This window comes from Geotrypetes seraphini, chromosome 9 (genome assembly GCF_902459505.1).
Source record: "Geotrypetes seraphini chromosome 9, aGeoSer1.1, whole genome shotgun sequence".
NCBI classification, from domain to species: Eukaryota; Metazoa; Chordata; class Amphibia; order Gymnophiona; family Dermophiidae; genus Geotrypetes; species Geotrypetes seraphini.
Genome location: NC_047092.1, coordinates 170,109,655 through 170,131,070, shown reverse-complemented (window position 1 = coordinate 170,131,070; position 21,416 = coordinate 170,109,655). Strand labels below are relative to the sequence as shown.

General features: G+C 48.3%; 1 protein-coding gene across 1 annotated transcript in view; it reads right to left on the bottom strand.

The window, feature by feature from the left end:
• GPR160 (G protein-coupled receptor 160) overlaps positions 1-14,377 on the bottom strand; it is a 29,540-nt gene extending 15,163 nt beyond the window's left edge. The window contains exon 1 of the mRNA XM_033959067.1: positions 13,702-14,377. The gene's annotated coding sequence lies outside the window, so the exon portion shown is untranslated. The remainder of the gene's footprint in view (positions 1-13,701) is intronic.
• Positions 14,378-21,416: the final 7,039 nt, after the last annotated feature.

Sequence of the window (21,416 nt, the reverse complement as noted above, 5' to 3'; positions counted from 1 at the left end):
GCTGCTGAGTTGAAGTAGAAGGGAGAACCAAGGCTGTCGGGGCCACCGAGGAGCTATCAGGATCATGGTGGCATGGTCGGACCTCAGCTTGACCAGAATCTTTTGAATGAGAGGAAATGGAGGAAAAGCATACAGAAAGCGATTCCCCCAATCCAGCAGAAAAGCATCGGCCTCGAGGCGATGAGGAGCGTAGATCCTGGAGCAGAATTGAGGCAGCTTGAAGTTGTGGGGAACCGCAAAGAGGTCTATCTGAGGCGTTCCCCACTGAGCAAATATCTGATGAAGGGATGTGGAATGGAGTGTCCATTCGTGAGGCTGGAGCAGACGACTCAGGTTGTCCGCCAAGACATTGTCCTTCCCCTGAATGTAGACAGCTTTGAGGAAGGCGTTGTGGCGAACCGCCCAATCCCAGACTCTGAGAGCTTCCTGGCAGAGGGAGGCCGAGCCCGTGCCCCCCTGCTTGTTGACATAATACATGGCGACCTGATTGTCTGTGCGAATGAGGACCACCATGTCGTGAAGCAGATGTTGAAAAGCTTGAAGAGCATTGAAGATGGCTCTGAGCTCCAGAAGATTGATTTGATGGAGTCGATCCGCACTGGTCCAGAATCCCTGAGTGCGAAGACCATCCAGGTGTGCTCCCCAGGCATAGGTCGAGGAATCGGTTGTGAGAACCTTCTGGTGGGGAGGAGAGTGAAACAGCAAACCTCTGGATAGATTCGAAGAGGTCATCCACCAAAGCAGAGACTGCCGAAGAGCAGGAGTGACGATGATGTGTCGAGTCAACGGATCCGACACCTGAGTCCACTGAGATGCCAGGGTCCACTGAGGAATCCTAAGATGGAGTCTGGCAAACGGCGTCACATGAACTGTAGAGGCCATGTGGCCCAGGAGGACCATCATGTGTCTCGCTGAGATGGACTGGCGAGAAGACACAGACTAGCAGAGATGAAGAAGAGCGTCCATGCGCTGAGGAGGAAGGAATGCTCTGAGGCGAATGGTATCCAGGACCGCCCCGATGAAGGGGAGCGACTTTGTAGGTTGAAGATGAGATTTGGGAAAGTTGATCTCGAACCCCAAACTCTGCAGGAACAGAATCGTGGACCGGGTCGCCGAGATGGCCCCCGAGGCCGAAGGAGCCTTGATGAGCCAGTCGTCGAGGTAGGGAAACACCTGAAGACCCTGGTTCCGGAGTGCAGTGGCCACCACTACCAGGCACTTCGTGAAGACTCTGGGAGACTAAGACAGACCGAATGGAAGCACTCGATACTGCAGATGCAGATGTCCCACCCGAAATCTGAGGAATTTGCGAGAGGCCGGATGAATGGGAATGTGAGTGTAGGCCTCCTTGAGATCCAGAGAGCATAACCAGTCGTTCTGCTCGAGGAGGGGGTAGAGGGAAGCAAGGGTCAGCATGCGAAACCTCTCTTTGACCAAAAACTTGTTGAGGACCCGAAGGTCCAGAATGGGTCGCAGGTCGCCCGTCTTCTTCGGAACAAGGAAGTACCGGGAGTAAAACCCCCGGTTGAGTTGGTCCACAGGGACCGGCTCGACGGCCCTGAGCCGGAGCAAAGCCTGGGCTTCCTGAAGAAGAAGGGTGGTCTGTGTCAAGTTGGAAGGATACTCTCTTGGAGGGTGGTCCGGAGGGACCCGATGGAACTGAAGAGAATATCCTTCCCTGACGATAGTAAGGACCCAAAGGTCGGTGGTTATGGCCTCCCAGCGATGATAAAAATGATGGAGGCGCCCTCCGATGGGAAAAACAGGGGGAGGCAGAACGAAACTGGTTATGCCCTCGACGAGACAGTCAAAAAGGCTGAGGAGCCTTAGGGACAGCAGACGGCTGAGACTTTTGCTGAGCCTTCTGAGGAGGCTGTCGCTTCGCAGGTTGCCTCGCAGGAGGAGTTTGCCTCGGCTGATAGCGCCACTGATAGATCAGTGGCGGTCGAGAGGGTCGAGACTGCTGAGGCTTAGGCTTCGGTCTAAGAATGGACTGGAAGGACCTTTCATGATCAGACAATTTCTTCGTGACTGTCTCGATGGATTCATCAAAAAGATCCGCTCCAGCACACGGGACGTTCGCCAGTCGGTCCTGAAGATTCGGGTCCATGTCAATGGTCCGTAACCAGGCCAGACGGCGCATGGCCACAGAGCAGGCCGCTGCTTGGGCCGAGAGCTCGAAAGCATCATAGGCAAATTGCATCAACTGAAGACGAAGCTGGGACAACGAAGCAACCACCTCCTCAAACTCAAACCGAGCCTGCGACTCGATGTAGGGCGTGAATTTCCGAAGCACAGGCAGAAAAAATTCCAAGTAGGTGGCAAAGTGGAAATTATAATTCAGGACTCGGGACACCATCATAGAATTCTGATAGCTGCGTCTTCTAAACTTATCCATGGTCCTGCCTTCGCGGCCCGGAGGCACCGAAGCATACACCTGGCCAGGATGAGACCGCTTGAGCGAGAATTCGACCAGGAGGGACTGATGAGAAAGCTGAGGTCCCTCGAAGCCCTTATGATGCACCATGCGGTACCGAGCATCCAATTTCCCAGGGACCGCCGGAATCGAGTAAGGGGACTCAAAGCACCTCATGAAGGTCTGATCGAGGAACTTGTGCAGAGGCAGGCGTAAGGACTCGGCCGGAGGATGAGGGAGGTGCATGGTATCGAGGTACTCCTTGGAGTATCGAGACCCAGCATCGAGAGTTATGTCCATGTCATCCGCCATCTGTTTGAGAAACGAGGAAAAGGACAGCTGGTCCGCCAGCGCTGGTCTTCGAGAAGGACTAGAAGAAGTCGAGGCTTCGGGCTCCACAGAAGTCTGTGAGCAACAGGACGAGTAAAACACCTCGGGGTCCTCGAACTCCGGGCCCGGAGGAGACCCCGCCGAAGCAGAATACCCCATCCGAGGCAATTTCTTCTGAGGCGAGACAGTCGAGTGTCGAGAGGAATGCCTCGAAGAGTGTCTGGATCGATGCCCCTCACGATGCCTGGAAGGGGATCGAGCCCTCCTGTGAGCGTACTGGTCCCCAGAAGCCTCCAAGGAGCAGATAGGACTCGAGGCCGTCGATCACAGAGGCGGAAGAGTAGGGGCCTCCCCAGAAGCCGCCCAGGCTTGATAGGGGGTTCGGAAGAACTCGTCCTTCTTCCTGCTATGCCCAGGACTGGGAGGCCTCGAAGGTGGATGCCACACAGTGTCATGGGGTGGGGTAATAGGCTCTAAGGGAGGCAAGTCGCTAAGGGAAGCTCTCCTCGAGGAAATAGGTTCCAAGGGAGGCATATCACTTAGGGAGGCCTTTCTCGAAGGAATTTGTTCCAAGGGAGTCATGGCACTACCCGAGGGCCGCCTCAAGGAACCGGATAATGCCCGCCGCTCCTCCTCGCCAAGCAACGAGGTCGATTGGTGCGGTGGAGGAGGAGGGGGCGGTCCGCCCCTCAGGACTGGAACTGGGAGGTCACCCTGGATCGAGGCAATCAGCCGGGGACCCATGGTGGTCATGAGTTCCACAAACTGAGCCTCCAGGATGGACTTCAGCGAAGCCGATATGGAGGGATCCGCACCAAAAGGGAGCCCTTCCGCACGGTCTCCGCGCTCTTTCGGTGCCGCGTGCTTTTGCTTGCCAACCTTCGGCACTTTAAGCACCACCGGTGGAACCATAGGGGTCGATACCTGTTCCGAGGAGACGGAGGAAGGCACCGGCACCGATGTCGAGGCCGAAACCGGCGTGAACGAGGCCGGTTTCAGAAGGCCCGAAGCAGCCAGGGAGGCAGAGGGCTTCGCCGAAGGAGCTGAAGCACCAGTCGATGTCGAAGCTGAAGGATCCAATGAAGCTTCCATCTTGAACATGGACTCCCACAGCAGGCAGCAGCGCTTAAACGCTCGCGCCGTCAGAGTGGAGCAAGGCCGGCACGATTTCGGAAAGTGGTCCGGGCCCAGACACTGTAAGCAGCGTCGATGAGGGTCCGTGAGCGAAATCGCGCGCTGGCACTTGCTGCACTTTTTAAAACTGGTTATCGGCCGGGACATAGGCCGGAAAAGTACCGCTGCAAGGTCGAAGGCGCGGGGCCCCAGCCACGCGGCCGACCCGGTATCGGAAGTAAAAAAAATTTTTTTTTTTTAAAAAGAAATCAAAGAAAGAAATAAAGGTACGGGAGAGTCCAAAAGAACCCAACCCGCGGCAAGAAGGCAAAAAAACAATTTCAATGGGCGCAGAATTGAAGTGAACTTCTCAGCTCCGCGGAAGAAAAAGAACTGAGGAGACACGCCCGGACCATCGGGCGGGAAGGCACTGGCGCATGCGCGGTGCGGGCATCTCGAAACTTCTGAGTTTCTTCAAGCAAGACATGCTTGTGAGACGTCCGTATCGGGGCTCTGTCGGATGACATCACCCACTAGTGAGAATACCTGCCTGCTTGTCCTGGGATAAAGATTGTAATAGACCTGTTTGGAGGTTCAATAATACATTGCTTGGGGACACAAAATTTATTGAAGAATTTCAGATAAAAATGGATGAATATTTTCAAATTAATTCTACAGACGAAATCTCATTGGAAATTTTGTGGGATGCTTTTAAAGCCACCATGAGAGGTTATATAATTTCATATTCAGCTTATGTTAACAATAAATCAAAAAAGGAATTTTCAGAATTAGAGAGGAAAATTAAAGAATTAGAATCAAAATTGTAATATGGGAAGATACACTCCAGGACCTTTTAAAAGCTAAATATAAGTATAATGAGATCTCTTCTAAATGGGCTAGGAAAAAATTGTTCAATCAATAGGCTTTGTATTATGGAAACTCGAATAAGGCGGGAAGATTACTAGCTAATTATTTAAAAGCAAAAAAAAAAAAAAAAAAAAGGAAAGTAAAAATTGTGGCTATTACAGATGAAAATGGGGTTACTCAATCTAAAATTGATAATATATTAAAACAGTTCATGAATTATTATAAGGCTTTGTATTCTTTGAGCATTATTCAAACAAAGAACTTGATGGTTTAAAATTTTTGAATTCAATAGAAGGACCTAAAATTGTTGCACCAATCTTGCTGAAGGAGAATCAGACAGCATTGAGGTCCCTCAGAGTTGGATCCGCTCCAGGAGGTGATGGATACACTGTGGAGTTTTATAAATCATTCCAAAATACATTATTGCCTTATTTATTAAATATTTATCAGTTTCAACTGAATAAAGGCAGCATTTCAGGTATTATGGCAGAAGCTTTGACTATAGTTTTGCCTAAGCCAAATAAAGATCCTTTGTTGGTTTCAAACTACAGGACAATTTCCTTGATGGAAAACCTTTGGCTAAGATATTGGCTTCTCGTTTGGCTAAAGCTCTCCCTCATATTATAGGAATGCACCAAACAGGGTTCATCGCTCAGACATTCTTCGCATAATACTAGACTAGCTCTCCACATTCTGACTTTAACAAAAACTATGGAAGAACTGGCCTTCTCTATATCTTTGTATGCAGAGAAGGCATTTGATCGTGTGGAATGGACCTTTATTGGCTATTCAACAAACTAAGGAGATTCAAGGTGTTCCATATGCAGGCTGAGAATACAAAGTTTCTGCATATGCAGATAACATTTTGCTTCATTTGAGGAATCCTGAATACACGATTCCACATTTACTGGATCTGATTGAAAGATTTGGAAAATTTTCAGGATATAAAATAAATTGGAGTAAATCAGAAATTCTTCCACTGTTTGATCAGTTCCCTTTTCTTTGGAAAGAGGGTTTAAAATATCTAGGTATATGGATTTATGAGACTCGAAGAGACAATTAAGGTAAATGAAAAATCTTTATTGCTGAAGGTCAGTGAATTGGGTGAGCAATGGAACCCATTACACTTGTCTTGGTGGGGGAGAATCCAAACATTTAAAATGATGATCCTGCATGTGGTTTGTTACCAAATGGGTATGTTGCCAATTTATTTTCAGGGGTCATTTTATAAGAAATTAAACAGTATCCTTATTAAGTTTGTTTGGATGGGCAAAACTGCTAGAATTGCTTTAGTATCCTTGCAAAAGCCAATTGTTGAGGGAGGGGTAAATTTTCCAAATTTTTATAGGTATCATCAGGCCTATATTCTACGTCAGAGTATGTATTGGATCCTACCTGATCTCATGGAACATTATCCTGAATGGCAAATTTTGGAATGGAAAATTATATCCCCAATGCGTCTGTCACATGTATTAAATATTAAACTACCCAGTTATGCTACAAAAAATATAATAATTTTGGATACTTAGAAGACCTTGAGATATGTTAATAAGATTACTGAAATTCCTATAGAACAGTCTTTGTGTCAATCCCTATGGCTGAACTCCAAGATACAAATAGGCGGCTCTAAAATTGTCTAGAAGGAATGGATGCAGGCAGGCATAAGAACATTAGAAGATGTTATTTTAAATGGAAAATTGCTCGACATTTCACAGTTGCAACAATCTTTTGGTATCTCAAAATCTCAATTTTATAAATGGTTGCAACTGAAGCAGGCTATTCAAAAAGGGTTCCCCGATTGGCATAATTTTAAAAATTAATATACCTTGCAATTCCTCTGCTTTCAAGCAGATATGCTTGGACATCAAGCCGTCAGGTGGTATAAATTAATATCTGAACTTATACATAATAAATCCAAAAATGCTCTTAGAGACATTTGGTACTGTAATTCAAATGGTAGCACAGACTTAACCATCATTAGAATACCCTTATGAGCTGAAAGCTTATCACTAGTTTTAATGATCCTCAGCAGCACCACTTGGAGCTCAATACAATTTCATTGCTCCAAGCTTTACGTGTCTACTTGTCATCGGGTCCTATTATAATATTTGATATTCAATAATATTCTTTACTCTTGCATATTTTAGAAATTTTTCATTTTAGTTTTAACTTAAATAGTGTTTAAAAAGCTGTTACTTAGCTTTTTCATGTGGTCTCTGGCAAAGGGATTGTCATATCGACATGTTTCGCTGTAAATAGCTTTATCAAGGATAACCCCTACGGAAACAGCAAAAGATTACATTAATATATATACCTCACTATTGCTCTCCAAGTAACCTAATCCATTAACAAGTCACCAAGACAGCATAACATATCTCACCCAAATAGTAAACCGCCAGCACATAAGACCACTATGTCCTCAGAGATGGCGGCGGCGTCTTCTGCTGAAATTAAATAGAGCCGAACCCGGGATCACTGTACTCACGTAATACGTGGCAACAGCGTCACGGGACCGCCTGCCGGTTTTAAGATGGTAATACTATTTTAATTCTATTTTAATTCTAACAGGAGCTCCCCACCCAGAGCAACAGATTAGATCAAAGAACCCCACTCTAATTCTCCATTCAAACCATAAGGTATTACAGTATTTAAGTAGTAAATCCACCGTTGTTCCTTATAGTTCAACATTTCTTCACTATTACCTCCCTCCCTTCCCACCTCAAGACTCTCTATTACTCGCCATTGAGCCTGATCAATATTATGTTGAGTACTTAAGAAATGTTCCACCATAGGGGCTTGAATATTTTTAGTTTTAAGATGTGATTTATGCTCATTCAATCTAATATGTATAGGACGTGAAGTCCGGCCCACATATACCAGACTGCACGGACAAACAATTATATAAACCACGTTAGCAGACTGACAGTTTGTATTGGAAAAGGACTTTATAATTTTACCTGTTTGGGGATCCGTCCAAGTGGGTCCCTTAATAGTAGTGGAACACCATCTCTCCCGCTGTCAACCAACAACCCCACCCCTTGCAGCGGGAGAGATTGAACACCTCTCCTGCTGTTGTGTTTTGGGGGTTTTTTTGGGGAGAGGGATTTCTTGATGTTTTTTCTGTACATGTGCCCATTGCTATCATCAGCAAAGGGCACGTGCAAATTTAGCGAATCTTCGCTGCTGTCCGCCGGCCATATTTGCATATGCGATTTTTTTTTTGTCTCGCTTTTTTAGATTCGATATCAAAACGGCTATGTTAGCAGAATGTCACTTTTTAACTCAGGTGTTTTTGAGAATTCTGGTCTCAGTCGTTTGCCTTTTTGCTTCACAGCTTACTTCTTGTCAAAGGGTTGATATCAGTTAGTTAATTGCCGCTGGATGTGTTTAAGGCCAGCGGAGTTATGCCTTGCATATGCTGTTCCAGCTTCTGAAATAAGTTTCATGTTAATAAAACTTTTGCTATACTTTTCACTGTTTAGATTGCTTTGCTGTCATCCTGTCCCTTACCTGGTTTTTATATTGTTATTGATACTGCTTCCATTTTATAAAGGTGTTATATTAATATTTTTCTCTTGCTTTATTCAGCTTATTGACAGAATCTCTACACTATGTTAAATTTACCTACATTTTTGGCTTGTTTTGTTTTTGTTCATGACCTTTATGCTTCTCTTCTTGTGAAAGCCTGTCATGTGGTTAAATATTGAAGTTGGAAATTTACAATACAGCAGAATTTTTTATTGGGCTTTTTAAATATTTATCCTTATACTATAAAGCAAGCAATAATTGTATTTTGCTATTTAGGTAAATTTTATCTTGAAAACGGTCCTAATGGTTTTTTAAAAACATTTATCCTTATACTATAATGCGAGCAATGATTGTATGTTATGTTTATCTTGAAAATGGTCCTAAGGATTTTCATGAAATGGGGTAAATCTAAGGTTTTCAGGTGCAAGAAAGTGATTTAACTAGGTCTGGAGTTCATCAAATTCATTTGGGGGGAGGATCCAAAATGGGGGACAGATCTGTTAGATGAGCGGCTAATCTCAGGAGTGCTCACTATAATTTTCTATAACATTTCCAAAAAACATTTACCTGCAAAATGCCGAAACGGAGGGGCTGGAGCCTCACGGCATCCTGGCCCATCCAATGTCGGTAACATAGAGGAGCTCCTGCGTCGAATGCAGGATATCACCGGGGCGTTGGCACATCTGCTGGAGACGCTCCGGGGCAAGATAGAGCTGCCTACCATGGGCCTCGAGACCACCTTGAGTCCAGATGCCAGGGTACCTCCCCCCCTCCTCACCAGACTACCAGCTCCCTGTGGACAGAGGAGCCACCAGAAGGCGGTGTGTGTTTCTCCCCCGAGATTATTGAAATCATGGAAGGGAGCTTGGAGTTGGACTCCCTGTGTGTACAGGGGAGTCCTGTGGAGACTGAGAAGTTGCCAACTTCGGACAAACCGTGAGCAGCAGAGCCACACTCAGGAGGAGATGCCGGTTGGTGAAAATTATGTTATTAAAAAAATTACTTCTTTACCATAAAAACCTCGAGAGGTAACTCTTGAGGCCATTTGGGACCTCGCTGCAGATCTTTCTAAATCAATTAAGCCCCAGCTAGTTCAGCTGGCGCATAAAGTAAATACTCAAGAAATGGATATTAAAAGTCTTAAAGGTGAATTGCAAGAATTAAAAAATTCAACGTTAAATTCCTTTCAAGAGACAAAAGTTACTAAACAAACTATTAGATACCTTGGTGAGAGATAATATTAATCTGAGAAGAAAGTTGGAGTCCTTAGAAAGTTTCTCTCGAAATAATAATCTCAGATTGATTAATTTTCCTAGAGTCGAGGCAGTAACTCCCAGAGACATGTTGAAATGTTACATGATGGAAGTCTTAGAAATCTCTGAGGAACTATTACTGCCTTTCACTCAAGTATATTATCTACCTATTAAAAGGGAAGAACAAGCAAAAGGAAAGTGATCAACAGCAGCTTAATATCTCAACAATGTTGGAACTTTCAGATAGGGAAATGGCAACACCAGCAACACTTCTGCTTACAGTAGCCTTGGCACCAGACAAAAATTGGTTAATAAAGACTTTTTTTTTCAATAAAATAAACAAAAAAAATTTCTTGGGTATAAAATTATAATGTTTCCAGATCTGGCATGAGACACGCCAAATCGTTGAATTTCTGATCTTAAAGCCAGGTGTTATTGCTCTTGGGGCAACTTTTTTTCTTCGTCACCCGTTTAATGTGTGATACAGTATCAAATGAAAAAATGTGTTTTCTTTGACCCTAGCCAGCTGACGACCTTCCTGTCAGTGGCCCCCCTAAAAGGAGGGGAGATACGAGTTCTCTTTGAAGTATACGATATCCTCTCTCAGCTAACTGTATTATTTGTCTTTCTTTATAATTTAGTGTTTTTCTTATTAATAATAATGCTCGCTGATTCCACTTCTTGGATCCCTTTTTGAGGACTTGAGTTGAAGTTAAGCTAACAATTTCTATCAATTGTAGATTATGTTTTTAACTTGCATTGTATTTTATTTCTAGCTTAACTTAACCTTTCTGTACATGTGGATACTTGATTATATATTGAGAAATTTGATAAATAAATTTTAAAAAATTCATTTGGAGGATTTTTTTCCAATGTACCTGCCTCCCCCTGCAACCCATTGGTCAGACATTCCAAACAAAGCTTAGAAGCTTCACAGGCAATAGGCTGAAGGGAAAAGGAGGACTGAAGGTTGGTAAGGCACTGTCTCTGTAGCTACTGATTCTGTCTCCCCCCTGTAGCCCATTGGTCAGACATTCCTAAAGAAGCTTAGCCAGCCAATTCACTACAGGGAAAACCAGTACTGAAGGTTGATGTCTCATAACTTATTGGCCCTGTTTGTTTTCTCTGCAGCTTATATTGGCTGGCTAAGGAAGAAGAGCTGCAGTCTAGATAAGGGGTTGCGTGGGGAAGAGAGGCAGAGGTAAGAGATATGGAAGGTTTAAAAGGCAGAACATAGCTAAAGTTAATCTAAGCTGGGGGAGGCGTGGAAAGTGATACAAACATAACTGCAGCCCATTGGTCAGACCTTCATAAGGAACCTTAGTCAGCCAATAGGCAGCAAGGAAAAACAGGTCTTGAAAGTTGGTAAGGCACAAGCTCTACTACTACTACTACTACTACTAATAATAATAATAATCATCTCTTATAAAGTGCTGAACGGCGTACACAGCACTGTACATTTTTATATTTATAGGGCCTTTGCATAATGAAAGCAGTGCTCTGAGTCTAAACCACCAAGCCAGAATTGCTTTCCTTCAGGTGGCTGTGATATGATACCTGAGGAGATCATACCTTAGCAGATCCTTAAGGTATCATATCACGTGAGGAAGAACCTGAATGGAAGCTGCTGTGGCTCAATGAGTTAAAAACCCTGTTCCCATCCTCCAAAGGTCATGGGTTTGAATCCCAAGAATGGTCAGCTCTCCACTTTAATTGTGGCATTCTACGTTCCAGGTGCACCTTGATGATCTCATAATGAGGTCACCATTGTCAGGGCAGGATTAATTCATCGAGGGCCCCTAGGCACACAAGTACACTGGGCCCCCTGCCCCGCCCCACCCCACCCCACCATGCGCCCAGGCGGAAACAGGAAGCTGCATCAGAGAGAAGCTTTGGGCAAGCAGCACCGCTTGCACAATTACAGTTCCCATTGCCTTTCTTACCCACGTTGCTTGCTTGTCTTACTTTCTGTCAATGGGGGGGGGGCCCACATTGCCGATAGATGCTGGAGGGGGTCCATCGCCGTTTGGAAAAAACAATGTTGATGCCCTCCTTCATCGGGCCCCCCTGACCATTTTGGGCCCTAGGCACATGCCTACTTGGCCTATTGGTTAATCCTGCCATGACCATTGTGCAGCTGGAAACTCCATTTGCAATGAACTAGAAGCCACGCTGAGATCTTTCTCTCTTTTTTCAGTTAACCTTTAGGAAATGAAGTTATCTATGCAATATATACAGGGCCATGGTGAGACCTCATCTGGAGTACTGTGTGCAATTCTGGAGGCCACATTACAGTAAAGATGTGCGCAGAATTGAATCGGTTCAGCGGACGGCCACCAGGATGATCTCGGGGCTCAAGGGTCTCTCGTATGAAGAGAGACTGAACAAATTGCAGCTCTACACTCTCGAGGAACGTAGGGAGAGGGGAGACATGATCGAAACATTTAAGTACCTCATGGGACGTGTCGAAGTGGAAGATGATATTTTCTTTCTCAAGGGACCCTCGGCCACAAGAGGGTACCCGCTCAAACTCAGGGGTGGAAAATTTCATGGCGACACCAGAAAGTATTTCTTCACAGAGAGAGTGGTTGATCATTGGAACAAGCTTGGTGATCGAGGCAGACAGTGTGCCAGACTTTAAGAATAAATGGGATACCCATGTGGGATCCCTACGAGGGTCAAGATAAGAAAATTGGGTCATTAGGGCATAGATAGGGGGGTGGGTAAGCAGAGTGGGCAGACTTGATGGGCTGTAGCCCTTTTCTGCCGTCATCTTCTATGTTTCTATATATATATTTTTTTTCATGAGCCTTGCTTGCTTAATACACGTTTCTCAAGAATTAGCTCATTGCAACACTCTTAAGTCGGGGAAAAAAAGGGTAGCATTTTAGCAAGAAATATAAAGCTATCTTGATCAGACACTCCTAAGGAAGCTTAGCCAAGTCATCTTTCCCAACATTCTGCATCTCAAATTCATGCCTCCCATGGGGGTTTACCTCCTCTGGTTGGCTCCCTCCTCCCATCGCAGTTCTCTTTGTAAAGCCGTGGCTCACAGCTGACCCGGCAGCCTGTCCCTTCGTGCCTCCCACAGGTGTTTGCTGCTTCTGGCCAGCTCTCTCCTCCTAGTGGCATTTCTCTTCGTGAAACCGCAGCCACTGGTTCCTGCACACGGCTTGCAACTGACCTGGAAGCCTTCCCGCCAACATACAGGAACCAGAGGCTGCCGTTTCATGACAAGAAGTGCCACTAGGAGGAGAGAGCCAGCCAGAGGAGGCAAACACCTGTGGGAGGCATGAAGGGACAGGCTGCTAGGTCAGCCGTGGCTTTGCAAAAAGAACTACGATGGGAGGAGGGGGGCCGACCAGAGGAGGTAAGCACCTGTGGGAGGCATGACTTTGGGATGCAAAATGTTGGGAGATGAGGGGCGTGTTGGGCCATGGGAGGGGTGTGTTTGGATAGGAAGGGAGGAAGAAGAGGTACATTGGTACAGGAAGAGAGAGGGAGAGTCGCATTGGGCCACAGAAGGAAAGGAGGGAGCACAAACTTTGGACAAAGAATGGAAGGAAGGAGCATGAACTTGGGTCATAGTATGGAACAATGGAGGAAGTGAAGGAAAGAGATACTGAGATGTGGAGGGAATAGAAAGGGAGAATTGCTGGGCATGGGTGTCTAAGCGAGAAGGAAAGAGACAGCGTAGAATAGATGGAGAAATTAAGAAAGAGGCGAATTGTTGGGCATAAGGAGAGAGATTGGACATGGTGGTGGGAGATGCATGGGGAAGAGAGAGATGAGAGAGAACAGCAGGGCAGATGAAAAACAAAAGTAAGTGTAAATCTCTTCTCTTTTCTTTCCATTTAAACTACAGTACATTTCAATTCGAGGACTGTTTCGTGTGCTTTATGTGGCCAGACCGGTTTCTTTTTTTCTCGTTAAAACCTGGGCCAAGCGTTTACTGGAGTCGGCAGCAAACTTTAGCAGTTTGGACCCTCCGAACAGCTTCTTGGGATCTTGACCTCTACATTTTTTCTCCAAAAATATGGGGGGGGGGGGGGGGGAGCTCCTCGAAAAAATATTCCCCCGAGTTCCAATACAAGTTCCCCCGCGACCATTCATAAACCTTCCAGCCGCTCCCATTTGGTAGCGCTATAGAATTAATCGTTGCGAGCACACCGTTGCCCAACTGCGGGGACTAACCTGCACAGGTAGGTCGGTTGAACGCGGCCAAAGTTTCCAGGACGGTCAACGGCACCCCGTGTCTTCTGCGGGCTCTAGCGGGAGGGAGGGAGGGGGGTGGGTCCGAGCTCCCCAGCGACAGCACCAGGTCCGGATGAGGATGTCTGAACCTTGGCCGCACTAACCAGTCTCTCCTCCGGAGGTGGAGAAAACCCGGAAAAGGCTCAGGACACGGGCGTAGTTGTACCACGGGCGGGAAGTAGGAAAAGAAAAACGAAAATACCTAACACGCCGTTGACCACAGAGCGCGCATGCGCACTCCGCCGGCAACGGCCACTGACACAGACACCTGTTGGCTGTAAGCGACGAGTCCTAGGATGATCGATCGGAGCCTGTTTGTCGCGCGCGCCTTTACTGCCGGGTGACGGGTGAAGCTGGCAGTTGACGCTGCGTCAGTCCCTCACGGGGACGTTGTGTGCTGGGAGAGCTGTTCGAGCCACCTGTACTCGTCTACTTCCCGCCTTTTCCTCGGGACGCGGAGGCTCGTGCTGGCGCCACGCCCTGCCCGAGCGGCTGTCGAGGATCCGGGATATCCGCGGTTTACCTCTCCACAGCCCCCTCTACTACTGCTCTGCTGACGATTATCCTTCTCCAGAATTAGTGCTAACAACCAGGGCAGGTGTTGGATATGCTGGGGCCTAGACTAGAGCAATCAAAGGGGGCCTTCCAATTTTTTCCCCTTTATTCCAGGGGTGTCAAAGTCCCACCTCCAGGGCCGCAATCCAGTCGGGTTTTCAGGATTCCCCCAATGAATATGCATGAGACCTATTACCATACAATGAATGCAATGCATGCAAATAGATCTAATGCATATTCATTGAGGAAATCCTGAAGACCCGACTGGATTGCGGCCCTGGAGGAGGGACTTTGACACCCCTGCCTTATTCCCTATTAGGTCTGATTTGTCCTGTTTAATGAATTACTGTGCATTTAAATTTTAGATGTTTGGTTGTTGGTTTTTTTTAAGGGGGGGTTTATGTTGTGCTGTTTTAGCTATTATGTATGTGCACATTTGTAAACAGCCTAGGAATTAGATCAGGGCTGCCCAAGTCCGGTCCTCGAGATCTACTGGCAGGCCAGGTTTTCAGGATATCCACAATGAATATGCATGAGAGAGATTTGCCTGCACTGCCTTCTTGGTATGCAAATCTCTCTCATTGTGGATATCCTGAAAACCTGGCCTGCCAGTAGATCTCGAGGACCGGTCTTGGGCAGCCCTGAATTAGATGGTATAGAAACTTTTTAAAAATAAATACCCTCCCTTGATTTCCCAACCTATTAAGTGCCCTTCTATTCAGTAGCTCTCCCTCCCTATCTCTCCCCATTGTTTCCCAGCTGCCCTCCCATCTAGCATCTCTCCCTCCCCACCCCTGGGTCCACCATCTTTCTCTTGCCCTTCCCAACTGCCCTCTCATCCAGCATCCATCCAACCATCCTTCCCTCTGTCCCTCCCCTTCACTCCAGGCCTACAAAATGCCCCCACCCTGTGCAGCATCTCTTCCTCAAATTTAAAATTCAGCTGCTCCAAGGGGCCCAGGGCAGCTATCCTGTTGTCCCCCCCCCCCCCCAACAGCAGCCCTGCTAGCAACTTAGAAGCCAGAGAGCACCATGGATGAATGACATGTGTTACAGCTGTCATCATAGGTGAACTGTAAGCTGCATGCGAATTAGCTGCAGCCTGTACCCGATGTGTGCCAGGAGGCTTGCGGGGGCTGAGGAGGGGATGGAGGAGTGTGCAAAGAGATAGGGGCAAAGCTGCTTGGGGAATCAGAGAGAAAAGAGCTGGGGAGGAGAGATTGAAACTGTAAAGGGAGGGAAGGATGTCTTGGAGGATGGACGAGAGAGCAAGTGTGTGTGCCCTCTACTTAATTTCTGTCCTGCACCCTAGCATGTCTAACACACCAGCCCTGATAGAGGGTAGGGTTAAATGGCCATTTTTCTCAATGGAGGAGGGTAAATAGTGGAGTGCTAAAATGATCTGCATTAGATCTGGAAATTGGAACAAGTGAGGTGATTAAATTTGCAGATAACACTAAACTGTTCAAAGTTATTAAAACACATGCAGACTGTGAAAAACTGCAGGCAGATCTTAGGAAATGGCAGATCAAATTTATTATGGACAAATACAAAGTGATGCACATTGTAAAGTATAACCCAAATCATAGCTAGCAGATTCTAGGGTCCTCCTTGGGGGTTAGCACCCAAGAAAGAGATCTGGGTGTCATTGTAAACAATATGATGGAAACCTTCCAACCAATGTACAGCAGCAGCCAAAAAAGTAAACAGGATGCTAGGAATTCTTAAAAAAAGGGATGGTTAACAAGACTGTTATAGTGCCTCTGTATCGCTCCATGGTGCAACCTCACCTTGAATATTGCGTTGGATTCTGGTCGCTTTATCTCAAGCCAGATATAGCGGAACTAGAAAAGGTTCAAAGAAGAGTGACCAACATGATAAAGGGGATGGAACTTCTCTCGTATGAGGAAAGACTAAAAAGGTTAGGGCTCTTCAGCCTGGAAAAGAGACAGCTCAGGGGAGATATTATTGAAGTTACAAAATCCTGAGTGCTGTAGAACGGGTACAAGTGGATCGGTTTTTTTACTCCAAAAATTATAAAGAATAGGGGACACTCAAAGTTACAGGGAAAAACTTTTAAAATCAACAGAAGGAAATATTTTTTCACTCATAGAATACTTAAACTCTGGAATGCATTGCCAGAGATAAGCGCAGTTAACATAGCTGGTTTTAAGAAAGATTTGGACAATTTTAGTCTGTTATTGAGACAGACATGGAGGAAGCCACTGCTTGCCCTGGATCAGTAGCATGAATGTTGCTAGGTTTTGGGGGTTTTGGCAGGTATTAGTGACCTAGATTGGCCACCATGAGGATAAGCTACTGGTTTAACCCAGTAAGGTTATTCCTATGTTCTTATATTACCACAGTACAAGGAATTATAATAGTCTAGGTATAGGAACAAGCAGTGGCGTACCAAGGGAGGGGCGGTCCGCCCCGGGTGCTAGCCCTGAGGAGGTGCTCCCGGCCTTGCCGTTCAGTCCTCCCCCCCACCCCCGAAGGACCGCTCGCCCCACTGACCTTCCTGCACCACCTGTGAAGCAGCCCGCAGCAGGATCGCGACGTCAGCGATCCCTGAGCTGCTTGGGCGCTGCTTCCTGCGCCGCGGTCCCGCCCCTCCTCTGACGTCAGGAGGGGTGGGACCGCGGCGCAGGAAGCAGCGCCTAAGCGGCGCAGGGATCGCTGACTTCGCGATCCTGCTGCGGCTGCTTCATAGGTGGTGCAGGAAGGTCAGTGGGGCGAGCGGTCCTTCGGGGGTGGTGGGAGGGGGGGACTGAACGGCAAGGCCGGGAGCATAGGTAGTGCTGCTTCATAGGTGGTGTGGGGAGGCCAGGGGGGCGAGCGGTCCTTCGGGGTGGGGCGGGCGGGCGGGCAGGCAGGCAGGCTTTCAAGGGGGAGGGGGGTGACAGGCAGGCAGGCAGGCCTTCAAGGGGGGGGGACAGGCAGGCCTTCAAGGGGGGGGGGACAGGCCTTCAGGGGGGGGGCAGACCTTCAAGGGGGAGGGATAGGCCTTCAAGGGGGGGCAGGCAGGCCTTCAAGGGGGGGACAGGTCTACAAAGGGGTGGGACAGGCCTACAAGGGGGTGGGACAGGCCTTCGGTGGGGGTGCAGGACTTCGGGGGGGGGGTGCAGACCTTCAAGGGGGGGACAGGAAGGCAGGCCTTCAGGGGTGGGACAGGCCTACAAGGGGGGGACAGGCCTACAAGGGGGTGGGACAGGCCTTCAAGGGGGGTGCAGGCCTTCGGGGGGGTGCAGACCTTCAAGGGGGTGCAGGCCTTCAAGGGGGGGACAGGCCTTCGGGGGGTGCAGGCCTTTGAGGGGGGTGCAGTACTTCAAGAGGGTGCAGGCCTTCAAGGGGGGGACAGGCAGGCAGGCCTACAAGGGAGGGACAGGCCTACAAGGGGGAGACAAGCCTACAAGGGGGTGGGACAGGCCTTCAAGGGGGGGACAGGCCTTCAGTGGGGTGCAGGCCTTGGGGGGGGTGCAGACCTTCAAGGGGGGGACAGGCCTTCAAGGGGGGACAGGCAGGCAGGCCTTCAAGGGGGGGGATAGGCCTACAAGGGGGGGACAGGCCTATAAGGGGGGTGCAGGCCTTCAAGGGGGGACAGGCCTTTGGGGGGACCCTGGTTTAGAAGTACACAGAGAGAAGGGGGTGTTCAAAGAGACGTGCATATGCCAAACTTTGGGGGGGGAGGAAGAAATAATGGGTCTGAAAATAGAGGAGAGGGAGAGAGATGATGGACCATGGGATTTAGGGAGGGAAGGAACAGAAAGGGAGAGAAATTGGACACAAGGGATGGTGTGGAGGAGGGATAGAGATACTGAATAGGAGGGTAATTGGGAAAAGAAAGGGAGAGATGGTGGACTCTGGGGTGGTGGGGAAGGAGGGAGAGATGCTGGATGAAAGGGTAGTTAAGAAAAGGTGGATCTGTGGAGGGAGATGAAAAAAAGGAAAGATACCAGACTTCCTGGGGAGGGAAGGGAAATGGAAAGGGAGGACAGAGTTGGCAGATGGATGGTTAGCATGCAGAAAGAAGAAAGAAGGAGACCCTGGCAAGCAAGTTATCAGAAGAAAACCAGAGCCTTGGACCAACAAGATTTGAAATATAACCAGACAACAAAAGGTAGAAAAATTAATTTTATTTTCTGTTTTGTGATTATGTCAGATTTGAAATGTGTATCCTGCCAGAGCTGGTGTTGGACTGCAAATGTGAGCTAGGATTTAACAGAGAGAGGAAAAGCAATGTTACTTACCGTAACAGTTGTTATCCAGGGACAGCAGGCAGCTATTCTCACTAGTGGGTGATGTCATCAGACAGAGCCCCGGTACGGACGTCTCACAAGCACGTGTTGCTTGTAGAAACTTAAAGTTTCTAGATGCCCGCACCGCGCATGCGCCGGTGCCTTCCTACCCGGAGATCCGGGCGTGTCTCCTCAGTTCAGGTAGCTAGCCTGAGAAGCCAACCCAGGGGAGGTGGGTGGGACGTGAGAATAGCTGCCTGCTGTCCCTGGATAACAACTGTTACGGTAAGTAACATTGCTTTATCCCAGGACAAGCAGGCAGGTATTCTCACTAGTGGGTGACCTCCAAGCTAACCTCAGTGGGATGGAGGGGGAGTTGGCGACTTAAGAGAATAAATTTTTCAATACTGTTTGGCCAAACTGTCCATCCCGTCTGGAGAGGGTATCCAGACAATAATGTGAGGTGAATGTGTGAACCGAGGACCAGGTGGCAGCCTTGCAAATTTCCTCGATTGGTGTTGATCTGAGGAATGCTACTGAGGCTGCCATTGCTCTGACCTTATGGGCTGTGACCTTACAAGGAAGTGATAATCCAGCCTGGGCATAGCAGGAAGAGATACAAGCCGCCATCCAATTGGAGATGGTGCGCTTTGATACGGGTCTTCCCAACTTGTTAGGGTCGAAGGAGACAAAAAGTTGAGGAGTGGTTCTGTGTGGCTTGGTGCGATCCAGGTAGAAAGCCAAGGCACGTTTGCAGTCTAGAGTGTGAAGGGCCGATTCTCCGTGGTGAGAATGAGGCTTAGGGAAGAATACTGGAAGTACAATGGATTGGTTGAGATGAAATTCGGAGACCACCTTAGGCAGGAATTTCGGGTGAGTGCGGAGGACCACCTTGTCATGGTGGAATACTGTGAAAGGTGGGTCCGCCATCAACGCCTGGAGTTCGCTGACTCTGCGAGCGGACGTAAGGGCTACAAGGAAAAGCACTTTCCAGGTGAGATACTTCAGAGGGGCCCTGTTGAGTGGTTCAAACGGGGGCTTCATGAGGTGGGAAAGGACTACATTGAGGTCCCAAACTACTGGGGGTGGTTTGAGAGGAGGGTTAACATGGAAGAGTCCTTTCATAAATCTGGCGACCACCGGATGGGCCGAGAGGGGTTTCCCTTGTAGGGGCTGGTGGAACGCCGCAATAGCGCTCAGGTGGACTCGTATGGAAGTGGACTTGAGCCCAGATTGAGATAGGTGTAGGAGATAGTCCAGCACGGAGGATAAGGAAGCTCGCTGAGGTTCCGTTGACTTAGAAACACACCATGAGGAGAATCTGGTCCATTTTTGGGAGTAGCATTGTCGAGTGGCGGGCTTCCTGGAAGCTTCCAAGACCTCCCTCACTTCTTGTGAGAATTGGTGAGGGGTTACGTTGAGAGGAACCAAGCTGTCAGGTGGAGAGCCTGCAGGTTGGGATGAAGTAGTGATCCTTGATGTTGAGTAAGCAGTGAAGGAAACACTGGAAGTGGTACTGGTTCCCTGCTGCTGAGTTGAAGTAGGAGGGAGAACCAAGGTTGTCTGGGCCACCGAGGAGCTATTAGAATCATGGTGGCCCGTTCGAGTTTCAGCTTGACCAGAGTCTTCTGGATCAGCGGGAATGGTGGGAACGCATATAGGAATAGTTTCCCCCAGTTCAGTAGAAAAGCATCTGCCTCGAGGCGATGAGGAGTGTAGATCCTGGAGCAAAACTGAGGCAGTTTGGCGTTGTGGGGAGCCGCAAAGAGGTCTATCTGGGGCGTCCCCCATTGCGTGAAAATTTGGTGAAGGGGGCTGGAATGGAGAGTCCATTCGTGCGGTTGTAGCAGACGGCTTAGTTTGTCTGCTAAGACGTTGTTCTCCCCCTGGATGTATACTGCTCTGAGTAGGGTGTTGTGGCGCACCGCCCAGTCCCAGACTCGTAGAGCTTCCTGGCAAAGGAGGGCCGAGCCCGTGCCTCCTTGCTTGTTGATATAATACATGGCGGCCTGATTGTCTGTGCGAATGAGGATTACCATGTCGTGGAGTAGGTGTTGGAAAGCTTGGAGCGCATTGAAGATGGCTCTGAGTTCCAGTAGATTGATTTGGTGTAGTCTTTCCGCACTGGTCCAGAATCCTTGGGTGCGGAGACCATCCAGGTGGGCCCCCCATGCGTAGTTCGACGAATCGGTTGTGAGAACTTTCTGATGGGGGGGAGAGTGCATCAGCAAACCTCTGGATAGATTCGAAGAGGTCATCCACCAAAGTAGAGACTGCCGAAGAGCAGGTGTGACTAAGATGCGTTTGGATAGTGGATCGGACGATTGATTCCACTGTGATGCCAGGGTCCACTGGGGGATCCTGAGGTGGAGTCTGGCCAAGGGTGTCACATGTACTGTGGAGGCCATATGGCCCAGGAGCACCATCAGTTGTCTCGCCGGTAGGGTTTGGCGAGTAGACACCGATTGGCTGAGATGAAGAAGAGACTCCATGCGTTGCCGAGGCAGGAATGCTCGGAGTCGGGTGGTGTCCAGGACCGCTCCGATGAAGGGGAGGGACTGGGTGGGTTGTAGATGAGACTTGGAGAAGTTGATCTCGAAGCCCAAATTCTGGAGGAAGTAGGTTGTAGCCAAGGCCGCCGAAGTGACCTCTGGGGCTGACGGGGCCTTGATGAGCCAGTCGTCGAGGTATGGGAATACCTGTAGACCCCTGTCCCGGAGTGCCGCGGCCACTACCACCAGGCACTTTGTGAAGACTCTGGGGGACGAAGATAGGCCGAATGGTAGCACTCGATACTGTAGGTGCAGATTTCCCACCCGAAATCTGAGGAACTTTCGGGAGGCCGGGTGAATGGGGATGTGA